Genomic DNA, 22,012 nt, shown 5'->3' on the forward strand with positions numbered 1-22,012 from the left:
CCTCCATGGAGGCCCACAGGAGCCATTGCTCGAAGTTGTAAAGGTGAAACCTGGGTGACATTGGAGACCCCAATATTGGAAATCCTAGAGCCATTAGACCCTTGCCAAGGAGAGCCACAGACAGGATGTGAAACCATTCCGAAGAATTAAAAGTGTGTTGCAGTCAACAAAGCCATAGCAGTTGGAGTACTGAAGAGTTCTTTGACATCAGACATGGAGATGCAGAGTCTGGAGTTTGCCCAGCTGGTTTTCAGTCTTGCTTTAGTCCTGCATTTCCTCACTATGCTCCCTTTCTTCTCTTTTGGAACCGTGATGTATATTCTGGCCATCTTATGCTGAAAACGTGATCTTTTTTTTTTTTAAATTTTGATTTTATAGGGGGTTATTGCCTTGACTTTCAGAAGAGACTTTAGACAGTGTTGAGGTTGAAAGACTATGGGGACTTCTAACGTTGACGGCATGTGATTTGCATTATGGTATGGCTGCCAGCCTACGGTGGCCAGGAAAGTGGAACGTGATGGTTTGAGTAAGAATGGCTCCCACAGGCTCATATAGTAGAATGCTTAGTCACCAAGGAATGGCACTGTTTGAGAAGGATTATAAGATTTAGGAATGTGGCCTTTCTGAAGCAGATGTGGCCCTGTTGGAGGAAGTGTGTTACTGGGGGTGGCTTGGAGGTTTCAAAAGCCCATGTCAGGCCTGGTCTTTCTCTCTTCCTGTTGCCTGCAGATCAGGATGTAAGCTCTTAGTTCCGTGCCTGCCTGCTTGCTACCATGTTTCCTACCATGATGGTAATGAAGTAATCCTCTAAAACTATAAGCCAACCCCTGATTAGATGTTTATTCTATACAAGTTGCCTTGGTCATGGGATTCAAGGTTTCACTCATATGAAAAGTGTTCCTGTCTAGGTTTGCACTGTTCAGACTTTGATTTCCGCAAACATGTATTCCAGTCCTCAGGTGGTCTGTGTGCCTTCAGAGGACAGAGACCATTCATTCCAGTTACAGTTATGTTGACAACACTCTCCTCAGCAGTAACAACCATTTGGTTTTAATACTCATTGACTTTTCTTTCAAGGATCCAGATAGTGAGCTGTGGACTTGGCTTCTCTTCTTTCTGGCATCCGAGGCCATGATTTGGGTGACTCAGCCAGCTGAGGGCTGACTCATCTGGAGGTGTCTTCATTCACAAGTGTGACTCAGCGGCTGTGTCGAGCTAAGACTGTCAACTGGTCATCTATGTGGCCTTTTACTCTACTGTTCAGCATCTTGGTTGAGTTCTAAAGGGAGAACCTAAGAGCAAGGAGAAGACCAGCTTTTCCCTAACCAAACAGAATGAAGAAGCTGAGCTCTGTGTCCTCTTGTGAACTCTTCTGTTGGAGGAAAAATTGTGAATCACAAGCCTCTCGGGGCAAAGCCCAACATATAAGTATCAGAAACAGGAACAGCTACTGATGGCCATAAAGAAGGGATCATACGTCCTCATGGTAAGTATTCATCCTTGAAAAGGGTGCATTTATAAATCCAAGGGACAACAGATGACCTGCAAGCTGTGCACAGTGTGTGTGTGTGTGTGTGTGTGTGTGTGTGTGTGTGTATAAGGACAATTTGCAGGAGTCAGTGTTGTTGTTTGCTGTAGTTGTGGGCAATGAAAAATGAACCATAAAACTCAACAAAACCCACATGGAGTATATTGGGGAGGGGAAGTGAGCGAAAGGGTTGGCGTTGGCCCACTGGGAGTGGAAATGGAAAGAAAGAGAACAGGTGGGAGGTGCTTGCTTCAAAGGGAAAGCTTGCACATAGGTACAGAGTCCTTACCCAGCCATGTAACACATGAAGTAGCCACACAATGCAGGGCCCTTTGAGCTGTCTAAGTATCTGCCTGAATGCAGGTGTGCCTACTCTGTCAGTTGTCAGGGGCCTGGATCAGATTAATGCCACCATATCAACAGTCAGTTCTTCTACCATGTGGGTCCTAACTCAGGTTGCCAGACTTAGAGGACAGTGACTTTACCCAATGAGCCTTCTCACCATCTCTTTCAGTTTCATTCTTAAGTCAGGTATTCTCTGAATAGCTGAGTTTTACGAATTCTTTCGGTATTTCAGATACTAGCCATTTTGTCTGGTATGTGGTTTGCAAATGTTTCTTCCCACTTAATGAGATCTCTTTTACTTTCTAGATTTTTTTTTTTAACACAAAGATTTGCTTTTGATGAACCCTAATGCATCCATTTTTTTTTTCTTATTACTTAGGGTCATATCTAAAAGATTCATTGTCAAATACAAGATTATAAAACCTTACCCTTTTGTGTTCTCTTGAGAATCTCACACAGTGTTAGCTCTTATGTTTAGGTCTTTGATCCTCATCTTCTACTTGCTGGGTCTCATCCTCATCAGTTCCTTCTAGTCCTCATCTTTACGTGACTACGTCAACCTCATGGCCTACCCAAGCTCCTTCTCTTTCAGTCTCAACCACTTTACCTCCAAAATCCTGTGTTTAGTTTTATGCTATGACATTCATATCATTCTCAAATTATTTCACAATTGCTCATTTTAAGTAGACCTCCTGAAATTTCTCTCTGGGCCCTTCCTAAAGGGAAGACAACTCACATGACTTTAACTTATAGATGCCATTTGTACAATAAGATAACACATACAGGTATTTTTGTGATGTGATGTCTCTCCATAAATAATTTGATTTGTACTTTTATATAATGCATAAAGCTTGGTAAAGTAATTGTGATGTTTTTGGTGGCAAAAAAGGTCAACTCCATAAATATGTCTAATTGATAAAATGATAAACATAGACATGTAAACTAGCTCAAAAGCATGCAAAGTTTTGTAAGAACCTGATGTAATGAATCAACATGACCTTGGCCACATTCTATCATTTTCCCCAAGATCTTAGTGCTTTAGGTTTACATGTAAACGTCAGGTGGGCCCTGTCATTTGGTAGATATTTAATTGCTACTGGAAGATGAAAAGTTATATTTTTTTCTCCTAAATTTAATTTGATTCTGCTGCAGTGATGGACAATGAGGAATAGTTGGTAAAGTTGAGTTTTGATTGGTAGATGTAATGTAATGTTGAGTTATCTGGAGAATTTTGCTAGCATTCATAAAAGGTGTAGACTGAGAGAGAAAATGCTAAGGATTATGTCACAGAGTATCATTCTTATCAGTAAGACTCAGACAGTTGCTATCTAGAAAGTACACCATACTCCTTCTAATTCTGTGTAGTGCCGTACAGGTTCTTAAAAATGTTCAGCTCTCACGTATCAAGGTCTAGAGGTGAAGATACTTGTCATTTGTATTTCTTAATATGCAATATAGTATATCTACTTTGAAGTTATCATAAAGAAACAGCCTCATCATAAGGAAATTAAACACAAAGATACTATGGGGGCAATAGCTCTGTATTTACTGGTCAAAACCACCCAGTCTTTCCTTCTTCATTGGTTTGTCTGAAATACTGCTTACCCTAAGTTGTCTTATATCCTGTAGAGTGCACAGACCACCACACCATTGTCTCCAGGTTTTCCTAGTGCTTGGTTTAAGGCTGTGAGACTGAGCTCTTGACATAGGAACACATGTGCGAGTTGTGCATGGCATTCCTAAGCAAGTGCCCAGATTTCCCATGGAGCTTTCTGTGTTCCCCTTTCTCTTTTATAGAACTTCCAAGACTGATAGCTGAAACCACATTAGTTTGTATAATTAATACAGACTTAAAAATAAAAAGAATGAGGACAATAGCCTAAATGGATCCTGGATATATGAATGACCATGTGGACCAGAGCAGAATTCTGTCTACAGTGCTGGACGCTGAGCTCCACATGCAAAGTAATTACAGGTGGTACACATCCATTGATTTGGTTTCTGTCTTGGTGTTTATTCTAATATATTTGGCGTTGCTACCTCCTTGTGTTTGTGTTATTAGAGTAATCAATAAAACACAGGGTAATTAATAAGTGGTTTGATGCCACTTTGAGGGGTAGCCTTTAATCTTAACACATGAAGTAGCTGACCAAACATGAAAACCCCTGAAGTCATCCTGGACCAGAGATAAATAGCATTTTGGCATGAGTGACATCAGAAATCACCAGCACTTACGTTCCTTTCCTGGCAGTATTCTGGGGCTTAAATGGGAAACTACCAATGACCTATAACAATGATAAATAAGAGACCTTGAAGGGAAGTCACTAAGTGTGGGAGGTTCTACCGTAGAAGGTGTCTCTGTTGGGTATTGGGCTTTTCTTTATTACAAGTGTTTTACTAATTGAAAGGAATGCATTGTCTTTTGTCAAAGGGACAGATAGTTGGGCTTATTGAGCTTTCTTTTAGAAAATCCCTTGGAGATCAATGTAAATCTTCATGGTCTTGAAGAGGAAAACAATCTAAATATAAACTGTCTCACCTGAACCTAAAGGAAAATAACAACCATCACCAGAAAACTCCTTGGTCTCTTTTCATGTGTTAGTGTATTAAGTTGTGCAACGTCCATTTTTTCTCCTAACTCTTTCATCTCTTGCTTTTTGGTTTGCTACGCAGGCATGATTGAAACCTTTGCATACTTGAGGAAGCTTTTGGGAGCACTTAAGAGAGTCGGGGGTCCTTACATGTGTGCAACTATAGTGTTTTGCTCATAATTGTATTCAATTCTCATAGTCCAATTTTTTTTTTAGTTATTTGCCCACATGTCTTCTGTCCTCAGGATACTCTCCTATCAGCAGTGGAGAAGAGTTATCAGGTTACCTCTTAGCTTACACACTAAGCATTCAAAAATATCCAGTGAATTCTCCTCTTTGTGGAAGAGAGATTCTCACTGAGGAAAATCAGAAGCAAAGTTGTAATGTATTGCATTCCAATTTTTCCATCATTCTGTCACAGAAGGAAAACAGACTAGTTTGATGCTATTGATTTTGTTCAAAGTCCTGCTGTGTTTTCACCCCAAACCCTGTGCTCTCATGGCTGCTTAGGAATTGATTTGTAGAGAGGTATTCGGTTTGTTTGTTTGTTTCGCAGTACGGTATGGTGAGGGAGCCGTAGGAGGACATACTACCATTTTTCTTCTTTGATGAGAATGGACTGTAAATTGCTCCTGTAATGTGTTTTGACCACCTCCTCCAAGCTTCCAAGTGAATTATTTCAAATTATCACTCATGATTGTAACATCCACAACTTGACCTTGAATAAAGTCAACCTTGCTCATTGAATGTATGTTCCACTTAAGACCTAAGCAAGACTTCCCCTGGTTATACACACATAACAGTTAAAAAATGGAATTCTCTTAATCCATTGTGGCTTTGGTTACCCACAAAAGATTGTCTCTGTCACCATCTCATCACGCATGCAAAAAGATGTCAATGCCACCACACCTCTCATCATGGTCCTGTAGGTGCTGACGGAGGAGGATTCATTTCCATCAGCAGTGTACTAATAAGATGCTTGTGTTTCAAGAAATAAAACCACCATTCAAGTTCATGCAAACAACAAATAAACTTAGTGGGAGAAAAACTGAGTTTTTAAAAAAATTTTTTCAACATTTTTATTTGAATTAGAAACAGGATTGACTTATATGACAATCTCAGTTCCCTTCTCCCACCCGTCCTCCCTTAATATCCCCCCCAACTAAAACCCTATTCTTTCTGCTCCCCCCTGGATGGTGAGGCCTTCCATAGGGTGTCATCAGTGTCTATTGTATCCTTTGGGATAGGGCCTAGGTCCACCCCCTTGTGTGTTGGCTCAGGGAGTATTCCTCTATGTGGAATGGGCTCCCAAAGTCCACACCTATGCTAGGGATAAGTACTGAACTTCTACAGGAGGTCACATAGATTTCCGAGGTTTCCTCACAGAAACTCATGTTCTGGTCTGGATCAGTCCCATGCTGGCATTCTAGCTATCAGTCTGGGGAGCAAGAATTCCCCAATGTTCAGGTCAGCTGTTTCTGTGGGTTTCACCAGCCTGGTCTGGACCCCTGTGTTCTTCACTGGTCCTTCTCTGAATCTGGGTTTCAGTTCAGTTCAGTGATTAGTTGTGGTGTCTGCTTCTACTTCACCAGCTGCTGGATGAAGGCTACAGGATGGCATATAAGTCAGTCATCAATCTCATTATCAGGGGAGGGCATTTAAGGTAGCCTCTCCTCTGTTGCTTAGATTGTTAGCTGGTGTCATCTCCAGCTTTTCCCTAGTGCCTGATTTCTCTGTAAACCAAAAATGTCTCCCTCTATTAAGGTATCTCCATTCTTGTTATCATCTATTCTTCCCCTGACTCAACCTTTCTGCTCCCTCATGTCCTCTGCATCCTTCCTCTTCTCCCCTTCTCATTCTCCTAGCTCCCTCCCCCCTCTTCCCATGCTCCCACTTTGCTGAGCAGGTCTTGACCTTTTCCCCTTCTCCAGGGGACCATGTATGTCTCTCTTAGGGTCCTCCTTGTTTATTAGCTTCTTTGGCAGTGTGGATTGTAGGCTGGTAATCCTTTATTCTATGTCTAAAATCTGCATATGAGTGAGCACATACCATGTTTATCTTTTTGTGATTGGGTTACCTTGCTCAGAATGTTTTCTTCTAGTTCCATCTACTTTCCTGCAGATTTCAAGATTCCATTGTTATTTTCTGCTGAGTAGTACTCCATTGTGTAAATGTACCATGTTTTCTCTATCCATTCTTCGGTTGAGGGGCATCTAAGTTGCTTCCAGGTTCTGGCTGTTACAAATAGTGCTGTTATGAACATTGTTGAACAGATGTCTTTGTTGTATGAATGTGCTTCTTTTGGGTATATGTCTAAGAGTGGAATTGCTGGATCTTGTGGTAGACTCATTCCCATTTTCTTGAGGAGTCACCAACTGATTTCCAAAGTGGCTGTACAAGTTGGCACTCCCACCAGCAATGGAGGAGTGTTCCCCTTTCTCCACATCCTCTCCAGCATACACTGTCATTGGTGTTTTTGGCCATTCTGACAGGAGTAAGATGGTATCTCAGAGTTGTTTTGATTTGCATTTCCCTGATGGCTAAGGATGTTGAACACTTTCTTTTGTGTCTTTCAGCCATTTTAGATTCCTCTATTGAGAATTGTCTATTTAGTTCTGTAACCCACTTTTAATTGGATTGTTTGGTGTTTTGGAGACTAGCTTCTTGAGTTCTTTGTATATTTTGGAGATCAGCCCTCTATCAGATATGGGGTTGGTGAATATCTTTTTCCAGTTTGTGGGCTGAAAAACTGAGTTTTGAAAATGTTAATAAAAAAGTATGTTTTTGCTTCTTCCCCATAAACTATCATAAAACTCCCATCTGATTCAAGTTTATCCCCATGAATCATTCCTGAGAGACACTGAGACTGCCTTCTGTATATGAGAACAAACCCTCTGTGCTCTATTATTCTACCCTGTCCTTCTAAGGACATTATATTCTAAGATACTGAAACATGTTGACTATGGCAATTTTAGAGGGGCTTCAAATAGATAGGACTTCTGGGATTGTAAAATGAAGGATTAGGGAATATAACACTGGAATTTGTACCTATTTGTGGCTACTAGGTTGTTATGGTTTTTCTGCCTGGTTCTGCCGCTGCCTCAGAGCTCCCAAATAACACACAAGACACTATATTGATTATAATCTGTTGGCTGGTGAATAGGCTTTCTTATTGGCTAGCTTTGTCTTAAGTATTAACCCATAACTACTAATACATGTATTTCTACAAGGTCTTATCTTACCAAGAATGCCAGACTCATGCATCCTGTCCTGGGATCACATGGAGACCTTACTACACGTCCCAGAATCCTCCTTGTCTCCGAGTCCCACCTATCTTGTTTCCCTATTGACTAACAGTGTTTTTGTTCATCAACCAATAAGAGAAACCTATGTACAGAAAACTTCCCCCATCACTAGGGCTTATGACCATATGCTTACGTTTAGATTATTTTCCATCGCCGGACCACCTTTAGATCTAGACTCATGGTCACAGTGTTTCACTCAAGAAACTGAGAATTGTCCTGATCCACAGGACGTCAGCCTGGAGCAAGAGAGTCAGGGATAGGGAATGGGGACAAGAGACGCGGAAAGAACAACCACAAGACGGGATTCTGATCAAGGGGCAAACTTTATTTTTCTCAGGCTAGCTTATATAGTTGGCAGAGCAGGATATGGGTAGGGGCAGAATGGGTTGTTTGTACACCAGGTGTTGGTATAGGCAGGATATTAGGAAGCCACAAAGAGGATGTTTGGCAGGGTAAAGAGTTCATGAGTAAGAGGTCCAGGAAGGGTTGCCTAGGTGACTGAGCCTGTTGGTGGGCGACTGCTGTCAAGTTGTTTCTTTTCTTGAGCTGAGGTTCTAAAGAACTTCTATGTAAAGGTTAACGATGTGGCCGGCCAAGCATGGCCTAGGCCCATGCCAAGCCCTGAGATCTTTGGCTCCCAACAGAGAATTGTTGGTGAAAAGACAAAACAAAACAAAACAAACAAACAAAAAAACAAAGCATTTGCACCAGGATACAGTATTGTCCCAGAATTGGTTAACTGATTGCCATTGTAAGGTTACCAATTTCTGAGATAAACCTACCATAATAAATGATTACTGGGGCTGGAGAGATGGCTCAGCCATTAAGAGCATTTGCGTCTCTTGCTAAGGACCTGGGTTTGGTTCCCAGCACCCATATTGGGTGCTTCACAACTGCCTGTATCTCTAGTTACAATATATCCAATGCCCTCTTTTGGCTTCCCTGGAACTTGCACACATGGACACACATAGAGCGAAGCAGGCGCCCACACACATACATAAAAATAAACATGTTTTTTTTTTACAGAATTAAATAAATGATCCTAGAGATACAAGTCTTTCCTGCTGTTTAATGAACTTCCTTGCTTTACAGAAAGTAAAAGGAAAATGATACCACGCTCTTAAATTAACCAAGGAATGTTTGTTCAGCAGTTACTTTGTAGGAAAGCCATCCAGTTGGCAGAAATGATACACTAGATGCAGATGAAGGTATCTACAAGATAATATTGTAGAAAACAATATTGAGGATATTAGTGTCGAGGAACAGAAGTATATATATTTTACCATCAGAACTAGCCTTTGTAGCTACATTCGTGCTTCATGACGCTGTAGCTGTTGGAACAGGTTGCTGTAACAAAGTATCAAAAGGTACAAATGGGGATCTGTCTTAGTTGCTATGCTGTAGGAAGTCTTTAATTAAAAGCAATGAAGCTTACAGGGGTTGAAGAGAAGGCTCACTGGATAAAGTCAGGCAAGCATCATGATCTGAGTTTGGATCTCTGTGCGCATATGCAAAGCTGGGTATGATGAAGTGTGCTGTGTGTGTGTGTGTGTGTGTGTGTGTGTGTGTGTGTGTGTGTGTGTGAGAGAGAGAGAGAGAGAGAGAGAGAGAGAGAGAGAGAGAGAGAGAGAGAGAGAGAGAGAGATGTGGAAGGCTTTTGGCCAGTTTGTCTTGACAATTGATTAGTTCCAAGTTCAGTGAGAAACTCTGTCTCAAAAAATAAAACTGGGAGTGATAGACTTCTGGCTCCTACCTAAACACATATGTACACACACACACACACACACACACACACACACACACACACACTGAGTCCACTTAGGGATGATATTATGTATATATATATATATATATATATATATATACATGGATGTAGGGAGAAATCCTGACTAGAGGTACCGCTGACCACACCCACTTGGACCTGGTCAGAGTTATGTAACAAGGGTTTAAGAAGGAGGGAGGCAGGCAGCATTCTTTCTCCTGGCTGAGCTGACTAAGAAGCATTTTCAGGGTCTGTCCTGCTCCGGGGCAAACCTGGTCTCTGTCTCCCTTGTGTGAGTATTTTCCCCCATTAAACTACTGTTTATCAACCTATCTCTGACTCCACTTTGCAAACGTCAATACACGGAATTAGGGCCATCTACTGAAACATGAGTAGCCTCTGCAGAGTCACATTCCTGAAGAAAACTAACTCTGTCCACCCAAAGGAAAACCTCAGTGGTCACTAGCTCCTTAGACAGAAATGGGGTTTCATGAGCCCTCTTATATTGATGCTAGCTAGCATTTTGGTCTGATTGATCTGAAGCACAGGTCTTGCGTGTACAGTCACAGTTGCTATAAGTTCCTGCGTCCAGTGGCACTGCTATACCCTGAAAATGCTATTTCGTTTCAGATGTCCATTGCCTCTGACTTTTACAGCCTCCACCTACTCCTTGCCTCATAATACTTCTTGAGTCTTCTCATACTGTTTAGAGCTGAGCACCCCACAGTGTTATTCTTTGATGTGGATCTCTGTATTAACAGCCATCTACTGAAGAAAAGAAGTTCCTCCTATGAGGGTTGAGAGAAGCACTAATCTTTGGGTAAAATATAAGAACATGGGCAATTTAATACTGTGTCCATTTAGCAGAACAATAGCATTAGGCTTTCCCCTGGGGCTTATGGCTAATGTTTTTGGCCACACTAACAGTGCCAGATACATGTTCTATTTTGTGGAGTGGGTTTCAATTTAATAAGAAAATGGTTGGTTACCCTAATAACTTTGTACCACTGTTGTACACCAGGGACTCATCTTGCCAGGTCCATCATTATAACGCTCAGGATTCACAGCTGACTGAGATTGTTGCTGGCTTTCCTCCCTTGGTGCCATGTATACAACCTCCTATCACCATCCAAGCTAGCCAGCAGGAACAAAACTTCCAGGTTGGTACCAACTTGATTTCCCCAACTTGACCTTTACTGAAGTTTTTTTTAAATCATTTTTTTATTTGAATTAGAAACAAGATTGTTTTACATGACAATCCCAGTTCCCTTCTCCCTCCCCTCCTCCCCTACCACCCCCCAACCAAAACCCTACCTATCACATATTCTTTCTTCTATTTTTCCCCTGACTCAACCTTTCTGCTCCCTCATGACCTCTGCATCCTTCCTCTTCTTCCCTTCTCATTCTCGTAGTTCCCTCCCCCCTCTTCCCATGCTCTCAATTTGCTTAGGGGATCTTGACCCTTTCCCCTTCTCCAGGGGACCATGTGTGTCTCTCTTAGGGTCCTCCTTGTTTACTAGTTTCTCTGGCAGTGTGGATTGTAGGCTGGTAATCCTTTTCTCTATGTCTAAAATCCACATGTGAGTGAGTACATATCATGTTTGTCTTTTTGTGATTGGGTTACCTCACTCAGAATGGTTTCTTCGAGTTCCATCCATTTTTCTGCAAATTTCAAGATTCCATTTTTTTTTTTCTGCTGAGTAGTACTCCATTGTACTTACAATGTACAATGTACCACAATTTCTCTAACTATTCATTGGTTGAGGGGCATCTAGGCTGCTTCCAGTTTCTGGCTATTACAAACAATGCTGCTATGAACATGGTTGAACATATGTCCTTGTTATATGAATGTGCTTCTTTTGGTTCTTAAGCAATAGGAATTTACCATCAAGTTCAAGAGCAATGATAATTCCCTGCCATGCTTGTTTGTTGTCAACTTGACACAAATTTGGATATATTTGGGAAGAGGGAATAGTCCATAGACACATCTGTGGGGAATTCTATTGATTAATGATTGGTGTGGGAGAGTTCAGACCACTGTGGGCAGTGCCACCTTGGACCTGTAGTTCTGGATGGCATGAGAAAGCGGGCTGAGCAACCTGTGGAGATCAAGCCAGTAAGCAGCACTCTTGCTTGGCCTCAGCATTGGCTCCTGCTTCCAGCTTCCTGTCTTTAGTTCCTGCCTGACTTCCCTCAGTGATGAAGTTGTAAGCTGAAATAAAACATTCTCCCTGAAAGCTACTTTTGATCATAGTGTTTTCCCACAGCAATAGAAACCCAAACTAAGACACCTGTAATGTTTTTCTTTTTCGTGTGTGTGTGTGTGTGTGTGTGTGTGTGTGTGTGTGTGTTTGTGTGTGTCCTATGGGATACTAATGAGCAACAACTCAAGAAGAAGTAGCCCATACCTGATATGGGTTGGCTTTTTATTTGATAGCGTATGGTGTCTGGGAGAAGAACTGTCACCATTATGGGGTAATTACACTTAAATTATATATATATATATATATATATAATATATATATATATATATAATTTTAATATATATATGCTTGTATTTTAGGAAGCTTCTGCAGTGGTAGGTTTGCATATAATATTTTCAAGGTTTTAAATGTTAGATAAAATTTCCCGTATTTTCTACTCTGCCCTCTCATTCCCAGCCCCACTTAACCCTTTCTGTTTCTTTATCTCCTTCCTCCTGAAAGACCCCAACTCAAACCCAGCCTGAGACCCACCAGCATGTATTTGAAAATTACTCTGGCCACACACACAGCTCTGGGAAAAAGAACACATGAAATGGTCGGTCATGATGACCAGTCTCTGGAAATTGTTTTTATTACTAGTTTCCAAGGAATGTTATTATCCTCCGCAAAGTCTGGTTTCTAAAAATTGTTATGGGTTTACCCTGCTCGAGGGCACCCAAGTTTTGAAAATATGTACAAGCCACTCTGTTCCCGGAAAAACCACTAGCTGTCCCATGGCCTTGCAGGTGTAAAATCCAAAATAACATTCTGTAGGGGACAGTAAGCCACTCCTGTTAGAGCCTGGCTACAGGTGTGCCTGACCACGCCTGTTAAGGCGTGGTCAAGGTGAGGTCAGGATGACCAGTGATGGGCTCTTAAGGGGCTGCGAGCACATGGGAGGCTCCTTCTCTTTGGCCTCGCTGCCTTGCTACCCTGCCGTGTTACTCTGGCTTGCTTTTGGCTGGTATTTATCTGAATAAGGAAATCTTAAACCTACAGGCTCTTGCGACAACATTCCAAACCCCTCATGGGCAAAATTGTAAGTTCAGTTCCCAACCAATCAGTAAATGACTCATGTATATTATGGTCAATCAATATGTTATCTTACTCCTGCCTAGTGACCAAAAAGATATAAAAACTGCTTGCTTTGGAAACTCGGGGTCATTCTCTTCTCACAGAAAGACTCCAACATGTTGGAATAAAATCCTTTTGCTTTTGCATCGAACTTGTGTCCTGTGAGTGACTCTGTGGGGTGCATCTCCTGAAGTTGGTCCCCCTTTTGGGCCCAACACTTCCTTCCCACCACATGGTTTATATTTTCTGTTTTCTTGAAATCCAGCCCATGGTCCCTTACTAGTGTCCCAATTTCCTGAAATTTCTAGGCAAATAGATGGGGCTATAAACAATTGTTCTGACTGCCATGACCCAGATCCAGGAAGACAAATCTGCATGTGTTTGTTCATAACTGGATGCTGGTTTTGAGTCTTTAGAGACGGGTGTTTTAATTGCAGTGCCCTGGAAAGTCTGCAAACGAATAAGGGACCATCGAGAGGATTTGAGGGAAGAGAGATAGAAGGAAGACAGATGAAAGGGCTCCACTTCCATAAGAAAGCTTGGTTTCTTTTCCATTGCCTGTCTTCAAAAACACTGCAGTTCATTCAGAGACAAAGCTTATGTGTGCTTTCATTCGATGAATGACCAGGATGGAGGAAAGAACGAAGAATGGAGGTTTTACACGTGAGATACAATGTAGAGGAGACACACATGTAAAACAGGCAACAGGATAGTGTAGAGAAGAGAAACAGGTACTTAGCTTTGATGGAGAGCTTTTCTGCCCATACAATACATTTCAGATAGGATGGTGTTTAACTTTTATGACTCTCAATGAGGCACCATCCTGGTCCTCTTTAAAATGAAGATACAGATTCAGAGAAATCCATGTTTTCTGATGGTTGAACCTGTGGGCGATACAGTCTGTATTAACCACAGGACTCTGCACAAGTAACTTTTCCATTTTTTTGTCCTATCCTTTGCTGTCTCAAGGAAGCCCCCTTTGGAACACACCTGGCAGAGTAAGTACAGCAGTCATATCAGAGCTGCAAGGCATATAAAAGATGGAATCTGAAAGTTGTATTTTGCACTGGAGATCTGTGATTGCTCAGCTTTCAAATTTCTCATGGGCTGTGTCTCCTTATTTATAAAAAGGGATAATTAATTACTTCACAGAGTGATTGTGAGACAAAGTGTGTGGTTTCTTGACTGGAGATAAGAATGGGCTTCTCAATCAAAATTTGCAAAATATTGTCCAAGGTAGACATTGAAAAAGAAGTCAAGTTTTTTTTTTTTGTTTTTGTTTTTGTTTTTGTGGAGGTAGAGCCAAATATGTATTAACTCCCAATGTATTGTTCAGCTGGAGAAAATGAAATTTTACTTTATACCTCTGGCCAAAAGAAGTGCAAGAGTTTTAAGAAATGAGGTCCATCCCATTTCCATCACTCTTGTATTTCCTTAGTGGAATATCAATATTACCACAATGCTGATGTCTCATATCCTGTAAGCCTGACATTTCCTGAGATTATTCATGGTGAGTCAAGCGCCATAGAATGCTAAGTGGATTGGTAGCTAAAATCTAAATCCAAGAACAAAGTGTAAGAAGAGGACAGCACTAAGGAGCCAACAGACAGCAGGTGTAGACATCTCTCTCAGCCATTTTAAGTTGTAGATCAAGATGAGGAGCCTCTTCAGCCATTGTCATTGTCACTCTCACGGTCTTCCAACCCTGTAAACATGGTGATGAGACAAAGAGTTCTTGGTGCTGTCAATCATATTGAAAATGGTGTCTGTGTGTGTGTGTGTGTGTGTGTGTGTGTGTGTGTGTGTGTGTCAGAGTGTTTACTCTCTACTGTTCCTACCACAAACCCAAGCTATAGAGGCTCTGAGAAAACTCATGGAAGCAGAGGTAATTAAAAGAAGAGTTTAGTCTGGTTAGATTCTGCTTAAGGACCCCACCATTGATTTAATAGTCTGAGCCCAACTGAGAAGGCAACAAGACCAGAAAAGAGTGTCCAGACAGAAGGTGGCAAGGTGGCCTTATGCTCCCACTGTTTGCCTTCTATATGTATGTGGAACTCCTGTGTACCACAGCCAGGGTTTGGCAGTGAAACGGGAAGAACCAGTCTCCATGACTTTGAGATGCGCCTTTGGTGGAGAACCCTGAGGAAGAAACAGTGAGGGGAGGAAGTGAAACTCATCTATGCTTGTACCCGGCCACATTAGGGCAGCTCAATAGACTAACTCCGTGAGGTTATAACAGAGGCATTGATGAGTGAGAAAGATTCTCAAAACCTATGCTGAATTTTACAGTTTACTTTCAAGACAGCAGTAACCCGTTTATTAAACTTGTGACTTTTGTATGTTATAAATTATTTCTGATTTTCACAACACCTCATTATGGCATTTTTCTCTGTCTTCATTTCAGTTGAGGAAACAAAAGGGCCAACCTAGGTTCTAAATCCTGGTCAAGGGTGTTTGAACTGGAAGCCCCTGTTCTTTCTGTAATCCTCTCATTGGATGTTGTGAAGTTGAGAGTACCTTTGCCTTCATATTTATGAAGAAATCCAGGATAACAAGCAATAAAAGGTGGTACAGAGAGGTCTGTGTTCTGAAAACCCACTAGGCTGATGTGCCAGAATGCGTCTTCTCTTCTGCCTGCCCAGCTATGTCAACAATTGATTTCAATTAATATTGAACTGCAATGTCATTAAAGCCTCATTGACTACAGAGTCAGTGGCTCATTGATGGCTGGGGCATCAAGAGAGGGGAAAAGTTCTGTTATTTTGCAGAGGATTATGGAAAGGGGACATACAGCCTTTTGCTGGGTTTTCTCATGTTCCTGCTCTAACCCCCACACTTGATGCTTCTGAACACTTCAAGGAAGTATGGTACTTTTTGAGCCAATTTAGTTCAGTCGTAACTCTGCAAACTGCTCCCCATGCAAATGATGAGTCTATACCAGGCAACTTCAGGTTACAGAAATCTTCCAGAAAACATTATTGATTTTTAAATTGAATCTTCACATAATTTTTTTTTTTGGTTCATGCAAATAAAAACAAGCAGTGCTATGTAATTTTTCTTCTGGTTTTAATCTTCACTAAACATTGAAAAGGGAAGAGAAATATTTTCTGAAAGTAATAAGATTTCCCAGGGCTCTTGCTAAGGGGTTTTAGAAAAAAATTATTTCCTCTTAATGTAACCTTCAAATTGCTAGTTCCAAAGCAAGACTGTTGGGCCATTATCCCACTTGGGAAATCTCATAGATGCCCTGTGGTATCAAGGCCCATGTGCTTGACCTGTGAGTGGACATAGACGTTGTCAGCATTGGAGGTTCAGGCATTTCCCTGTGCCTGGACCCAGATCCCATGCTCATGGAAACCACTACCGGGGTTTGGACTTAGAGTGACTGCCCACTTGAGGGATTATGGGGTGGATGCTTCTTGAAATTACCAGGTGCCGGTTGTTTCATTGCATTGTTTAGAGAATGGAGAGAAAGAACATCTATCTGCAATGTATTTCGCAACGTATTTCATTTGAATTTGACTCAGCTGGCAGGTGTGGAATCTGCAGCTATGGAGGGCTGACTGTGTTGAAAAGCGCACTGGTTTTCCTATCCCCCTTGTCATGTTGCTGCTTAACACCCACCAGTATGCTTAGAATCTACCTATGTTAGGAACACAACCAACGCTACCTTCTTCATAGGCAGCCTCAGCCAATGCCGAGCAAGGAGGGATATGAAGTTGTTTAAATGTTTAAAAAGTTACAATATAATAAGAAAAATTTAAAAAAATGAAACAGTTAATTTAAGGGCCAAGGAACAAATATTCTTGTTCTTGCCATGGTGCATACTGAGTGGCTTTAGGTAGTCACATTCCCCAGGGCCAGTGTTTGCTCCTGGATTTTGTCTGAGCAACGCCGGAAGAATCATTTGGATGCATTCTACATTGGTGGCTAACGGTAGACCCTATTTTTCTGTGTTGAATTTTCACTCATACTCTTAGCCTCTTCTGTGCAAAGAAACATCCTTTCTGCATGGATGTCTCTATTCAGTATCTAAAGATCTGAACATCTGGAATCAGAAGTTCAAGTGCCACTCTCTCTAAGTGACAATATGGCATGGGACACATTTCTATCTTCCTGCGCCCGGATTTTTTTTTCTCTGTAAAAATAAGATTAAAACACATCTCATAAGATCATAAGTACTAAATGCAACCATATAATTGAAAGAACATGATATTCACTTTATCCACATTTCCTGTTTGTTGTGCAGTTACAATGCCAGACGTGATTCGATATTTGACAATACCACATTATTCCCTACACACGGTGCATGCACAGTGATGGTAGAGAAGCGTTTGCCATATGTTCTTCTTATTAATAGTTCCAAAGTCTAATAGTTATAGCCTTTGTGCTAGTAATTCTCTAGTAAAGCCTCATTTGAAATATTTTTGATTCAAAATAACTTTGAGTAAAAGTGTCACAACTGAATTCATAAAGAGATTTAGAGGAAAAAATTGTTATATGACATCCTAGGCATCCAATCTTCTCTAGCTCATGTGAAAAATAGTCAGTGGTCTCTGTTTGCTGGAGAGCATTTCAGAAAACCACCAGCAGGCCATAGTGCAGAGATCAAAGGATCGTGCACAGCCCGTCTATGATGTACACATCTACAATACAATTTTCATGACCAAGGTTCAGAGAACATCTCAGAAAAGGAGGCAGGAAGAGTGTAAGGGCAAAGGGGTGTGGAAGTCTGTGAGAGAATGTGTCTCCTAGAGATGACAGGAAAGCTGCAACCAATGATAGCTTAATACTACAGCTGCTGAACCAAGACCTAAACAGTGTTGCCATTGTCTATATCAGTAGACATGGTAGTGCATAAGGGTGAAATTTCAAGGGGTCCTACCCCTAGATGGGAATTATATTCAAATAAGACTGCTGGGAGAGGGAGAGTTAGTCTCCTCTAGGGAGGAGCCCCCAATTGGTTAGGTCTTAAATTATATCCACAGCAGCCGCACCAAACAGACATAAATGGTTGTATTTATATATTTATACATTAATATGAATGTAAAAACAATAATAAAAACGAATCCATCAATTTGAGAAAGAGTGGGACACAACAGAATTTAGAGGGAGTGGTTATGAGAGATATTGGAGGTAAGTCAGGGAACAGGGAAGTGATTAAATTTTAGCTGAAAATTAAAAAGAGAATTTCAAAATGAAACAACCAATGGACATTTGCAGATTAAAAGAGATGGAATACAGAATAAATCTAGAGGCTTCCAAAGGCTAGACAGCAAACTATACAGGTAAACAAACAACACCTGTCCTGGTGATTTTCACAGAAAGTCTACAGTATCAGAAAGCAATCAGCGTTTTCGGCCTCAGTACCAGGAACTAGCAGGAAGCGTTTTTTCAAAAGCTCCAAAAGAGAACCGTTTTCAACTGATAAGTTTGTATTCACCAAAACTAACAATTAACAACAACAACAACAAAAATGGAGAAGTGACTTTTTGAAATTCAGACCATGGAGACCTCAAGTTTCACTCTTAAAGGCTGTGAAAGGAGGATTGGATTCCCTGAGTGAGGAGGTACTAAGACTTCAAAGAATTAAAGCAGTTGAGCAAACAGGATCCAGCATGGTGAGAAGCAGGGTCCCTAGCTTGACAGGAGCACCGCCCAGGACGGCAAAATACCGAGCCTAGAAGGCAATTTTCTCTATTGGATGAGAGAGCACAGACAGCCCCCACAGAGATGTTTCGATGTACTTGGAGCTGCTGAGAAAGTGAGTAAGCTTGCTATTTTTCAGGCCTGATAATTAGACATTATGCCATTCACTTTAGCATGTAAAAATGAGAGAAAAACAAAAATCAAATAGCCATAAAAGGTCTGTTGTTTTTCAATATTGAATGGTACTTACATTGGTATGTGGTTGAAAACTGAGGCATAGATTTGACTGACGTGGGACATGTGGATGGCACAGGACAAGCAAGTGTCTCTGCAGTGGGAGTATGAGGGTAGTGGATGAGGCAAAGAGTTTAGACGTGAAAGGGAGAGGATTCTCATCTTTCATAGTAAGAAGACAATTGGTATTCCAATTACTTTAAAATTTTATCTATCTTTTGGCAATTTCATACTTATATACGTTGTGTTCTGATCACTTTCACCCTCTATATCATCTTGAAGGCCTTCTTACTCCCCCTGGACTCATCTTCCTTCCCAATAAGTCCCCTTTTATGTCACTCTTAGGACTCACCGAGTTTAACTAAAGTTGCTTGCGTGAGCATGGGTGGGGGGCATTATTTGCATGAGTCTGGGCAACTTAGCAGTGGCTACACATACGAGGAAAATGTCTTCTTTGCCCCAGTAACAGTTAATGACCAATATTTCATCAGGGAGGGGTGGATCCCTCTGCATCCTTCTCCCATCAATGATAAAATGTTGGGGTACCATTTCGTGTAGGTCTTGCACGAGTAAAACAGGTAAAACCACAGCTGTTGTGAGTCAGTGAGTGAAATGGCTGTATCTTCAGACATATAACTAACTAGCTCTCATAATTAAATCAAACCATTCCTATTTTTCTAGATTTTACCATGAGACTTGGGGCTTGTTACCTCACATCTTGCTTCCCTCGCAGTCACGTGGTGTCTCTCTGATACCACCTCTTTTTCTCTCTATTCATTGGTGCTATGGAGATCCAAAGGCCTTGATTTGGAATGATAAAGTTACAACATATTACAGCATTTGGAATGATAAAGTTACAGCATTCATTCTTGGGATCCATCATGGAGTCCCCTGATAACTGCCAAACCCATGGGTTACTCAGAGCATGTTACAAATAATAAACCCACATGGGTTAACCCATAATGATTTTGGGCTGTGTGCAGCTCATTATAAACCCAACCCATTCTCTTCAGTACTGACTATATACAGATATGACCTGAGAAGATTCAGAAGAATTCTTTTATGATTATCTCTGAATATAGCAGTGTACTGCTTATCATTCAGAACAGAGGAGGGCATGTTTAGGCAGAGTAACACTCTAAATGATTTGAATCGGAAAAAATGGTTCAGGTGTCCCAAACGATCAGTTGAGGGGTATAAAGATTAAAGCAATGCAAATGTTCTCATAGATACTGAGGTCACTGGGAAAGATCTGTCCAGACAGAGTGGGCTGCACTCACAGAGCCACAGAGATGTACAATGTGACCTTCTGTCTGAAGAAGCATTGTCTTGGTGGCAGACAGCATGTGCTCTGTTTCTAGTTTTAGTGAGTGTATTACCTTTCCAGGCTAATTATCCTGCTATTGAGTAACTCAAATAGCTACAAAAAACCTGGAGTGAGAGGGCAGTGTGCCATCTGGTAATTGTTTTCACTTCTTTGTCCCCATTTTCTTCTCTGGAGATACTAAGATGAAAATGAAACTTTTTATATGATAATTTTCCTAAGGTTTAGGATGCTTTCCTGTCTCCCTGAATTCTGCAGAATTCATTTTTTTTTTTTTTAGTATTCATTTTGATGCTTTTAAATGTGGTGAATTAGTTATGTTTTTCTCACTTACATGACAAAATGTCTGACTGGAAGCACCTTAAGCGAGAATGGACTTACTCTGGCTCACAGTTTGAGAGCATACAGTCCGCTATGGAGGGAGTGTGCGGTGGGAGGTGCTTCACAAAGAGAGTGGTGGGTGCTTGTTCACGTGCGTGGGGATCAGGAAGCAGAGCTGGATTATAATATATAACAATTTCCTGTACTCTGCGACCTACTTCCTCCTTCCATGCCTTTCTCCCAAGGGTTAACAAGCTCCCCAAATGGAATCACCAGCTGTAGCAAGCATGAGAGTATTAAAAGTCAATTTTGTGAATGAATGTGCAGGTCAATCCAGAGGCCGCCAGCTGTACTCCATACTCTTCTTCAAAAATTATAAAGGACAATTTAGTGTCCTCATTAGTCAGCATTTATTAAATACTAATCTTTTCGTTGAATAACTACCAATAAATACGTAAACCGACTTTCTTTGCATAAAGCTCTCTGACTAGGCAATTTTAGCATTGTCTTTAGTTTGGAGCCGAGGATGACGGATGACGAGCTTTACAGATGTGATGTAGTCCGCTCAGTTGTGTGGCTAAAAGTGGCAGAGTCAGAACTGGAAGTTACTCATTTGAAACTTGAATGCGTGAGCTGCATGGCTTTCAGTGCGTCTTATGTTCTTGTCTGACTCTCTCGCCAACACTGAGAAGTGGGCATTTCACCTCGTTTCACACCAGCGAGTCACCAGCTTGCTCATCTCAGCACCGGGAGTTGTCTAATTTCAGAGCTTCTGGCTCCTCAGTCCTTGTGTGCTCTTCTGCGGAGAATGTGTTTAGGAGCCGATTTGGGCAGCATTTCCTTTTTCTGATAGGAAACACTCTAATTCTGTGTTTTCTTTGTGAACTTCCCTCATTTCACTCAGATCAACGTCCAGAGAACTCATTAGAAAAGCAGAGGCCGGGGGCTGGAGAGATGGCTCAGAGGTTAAAAGCACTGACTGCTCTTCCAGAGGACCTGAGTTCAATTCTCAGCAACCACATGGTGGCTCACAACCATCCGTTATGAGATCTGGTGCCCTCTGCTGGTGTGCAGATATACATGGAAGCAGAATGTTGTATACATAATAAATAAATAAAATCTAAAAAAAAAAAAAAGAAAGAAAAGAAAAGCAGAGGTCACAGTGTTGCTTACTAACAAAGGTTAAAGGTTTACAAATGCACACTGACAGCTGGAATTCACATCTTCTCCACCTGTTGATTTTTTTTTTTTTTTGCATACTTCATCTTTGGTCCTATCAGGGCAGGTGGGCGGAGACCATGCACATATACGTTACTTTGAATTTACGTAGGAGATTTGAGCTCCAGTTCATGAATGGCCGTCACTCATCTTTTGCCTTGTGAAGGTTGCACCTTATTTGTTTGGAGAAGAAGCCAAGCCCCGAGATGATGCAATTGTCGTCACCGTTCATCGACAGCTTCGGATACGATGGGCACACTGATAAACTCTGTTGTATTTATTCCTCATGGTAAGCTCATGATTGAAAAGCGACTATTATTAATTGAATTCTATAGAGGCACCAAATAACTCCATTCCTAGATGGGATGAGCCGCCGTCAAAAGTGGTGTCATGGGATAGTGTGATTTTAGAGAGGGAA

The 22,012-nt window shown here is 41.3% G+C and overlaps 1 long non-coding RNA gene across 1 annotated transcript; it reads left to right on the forward strand.

The window, feature by feature from the left end:
- The first annotated feature begins 1,081 nt into the window (after positions 1 to 1,081).
- Positions 1,082 to 21,402, forward strand: LOC113837475. The gene is made up of 3 exons (XR_003488056.2): positions 1,082 to 1,486; positions 10,553 to 10,691; positions 21,281 to 21,402. It is a non-coding gene; the product is annotated as an uncharacterized LOC113837475 (long non-coding RNA).
- Positions 21,403 to 22,012: the final 610 nt, after the last annotated feature.

Source organism: Cricetulus griseus, chromosome 10 (assembly GCF_003668045.3).
Source record: "Cricetulus griseus strain 17A/GY chromosome 10, alternate assembly CriGri-PICRH-1.0, whole genome shotgun sequence".
NCBI lineage: Eukaryota > Metazoa > Chordata > Mammalia > Rodentia > Cricetidae > Cricetulus > Cricetulus griseus.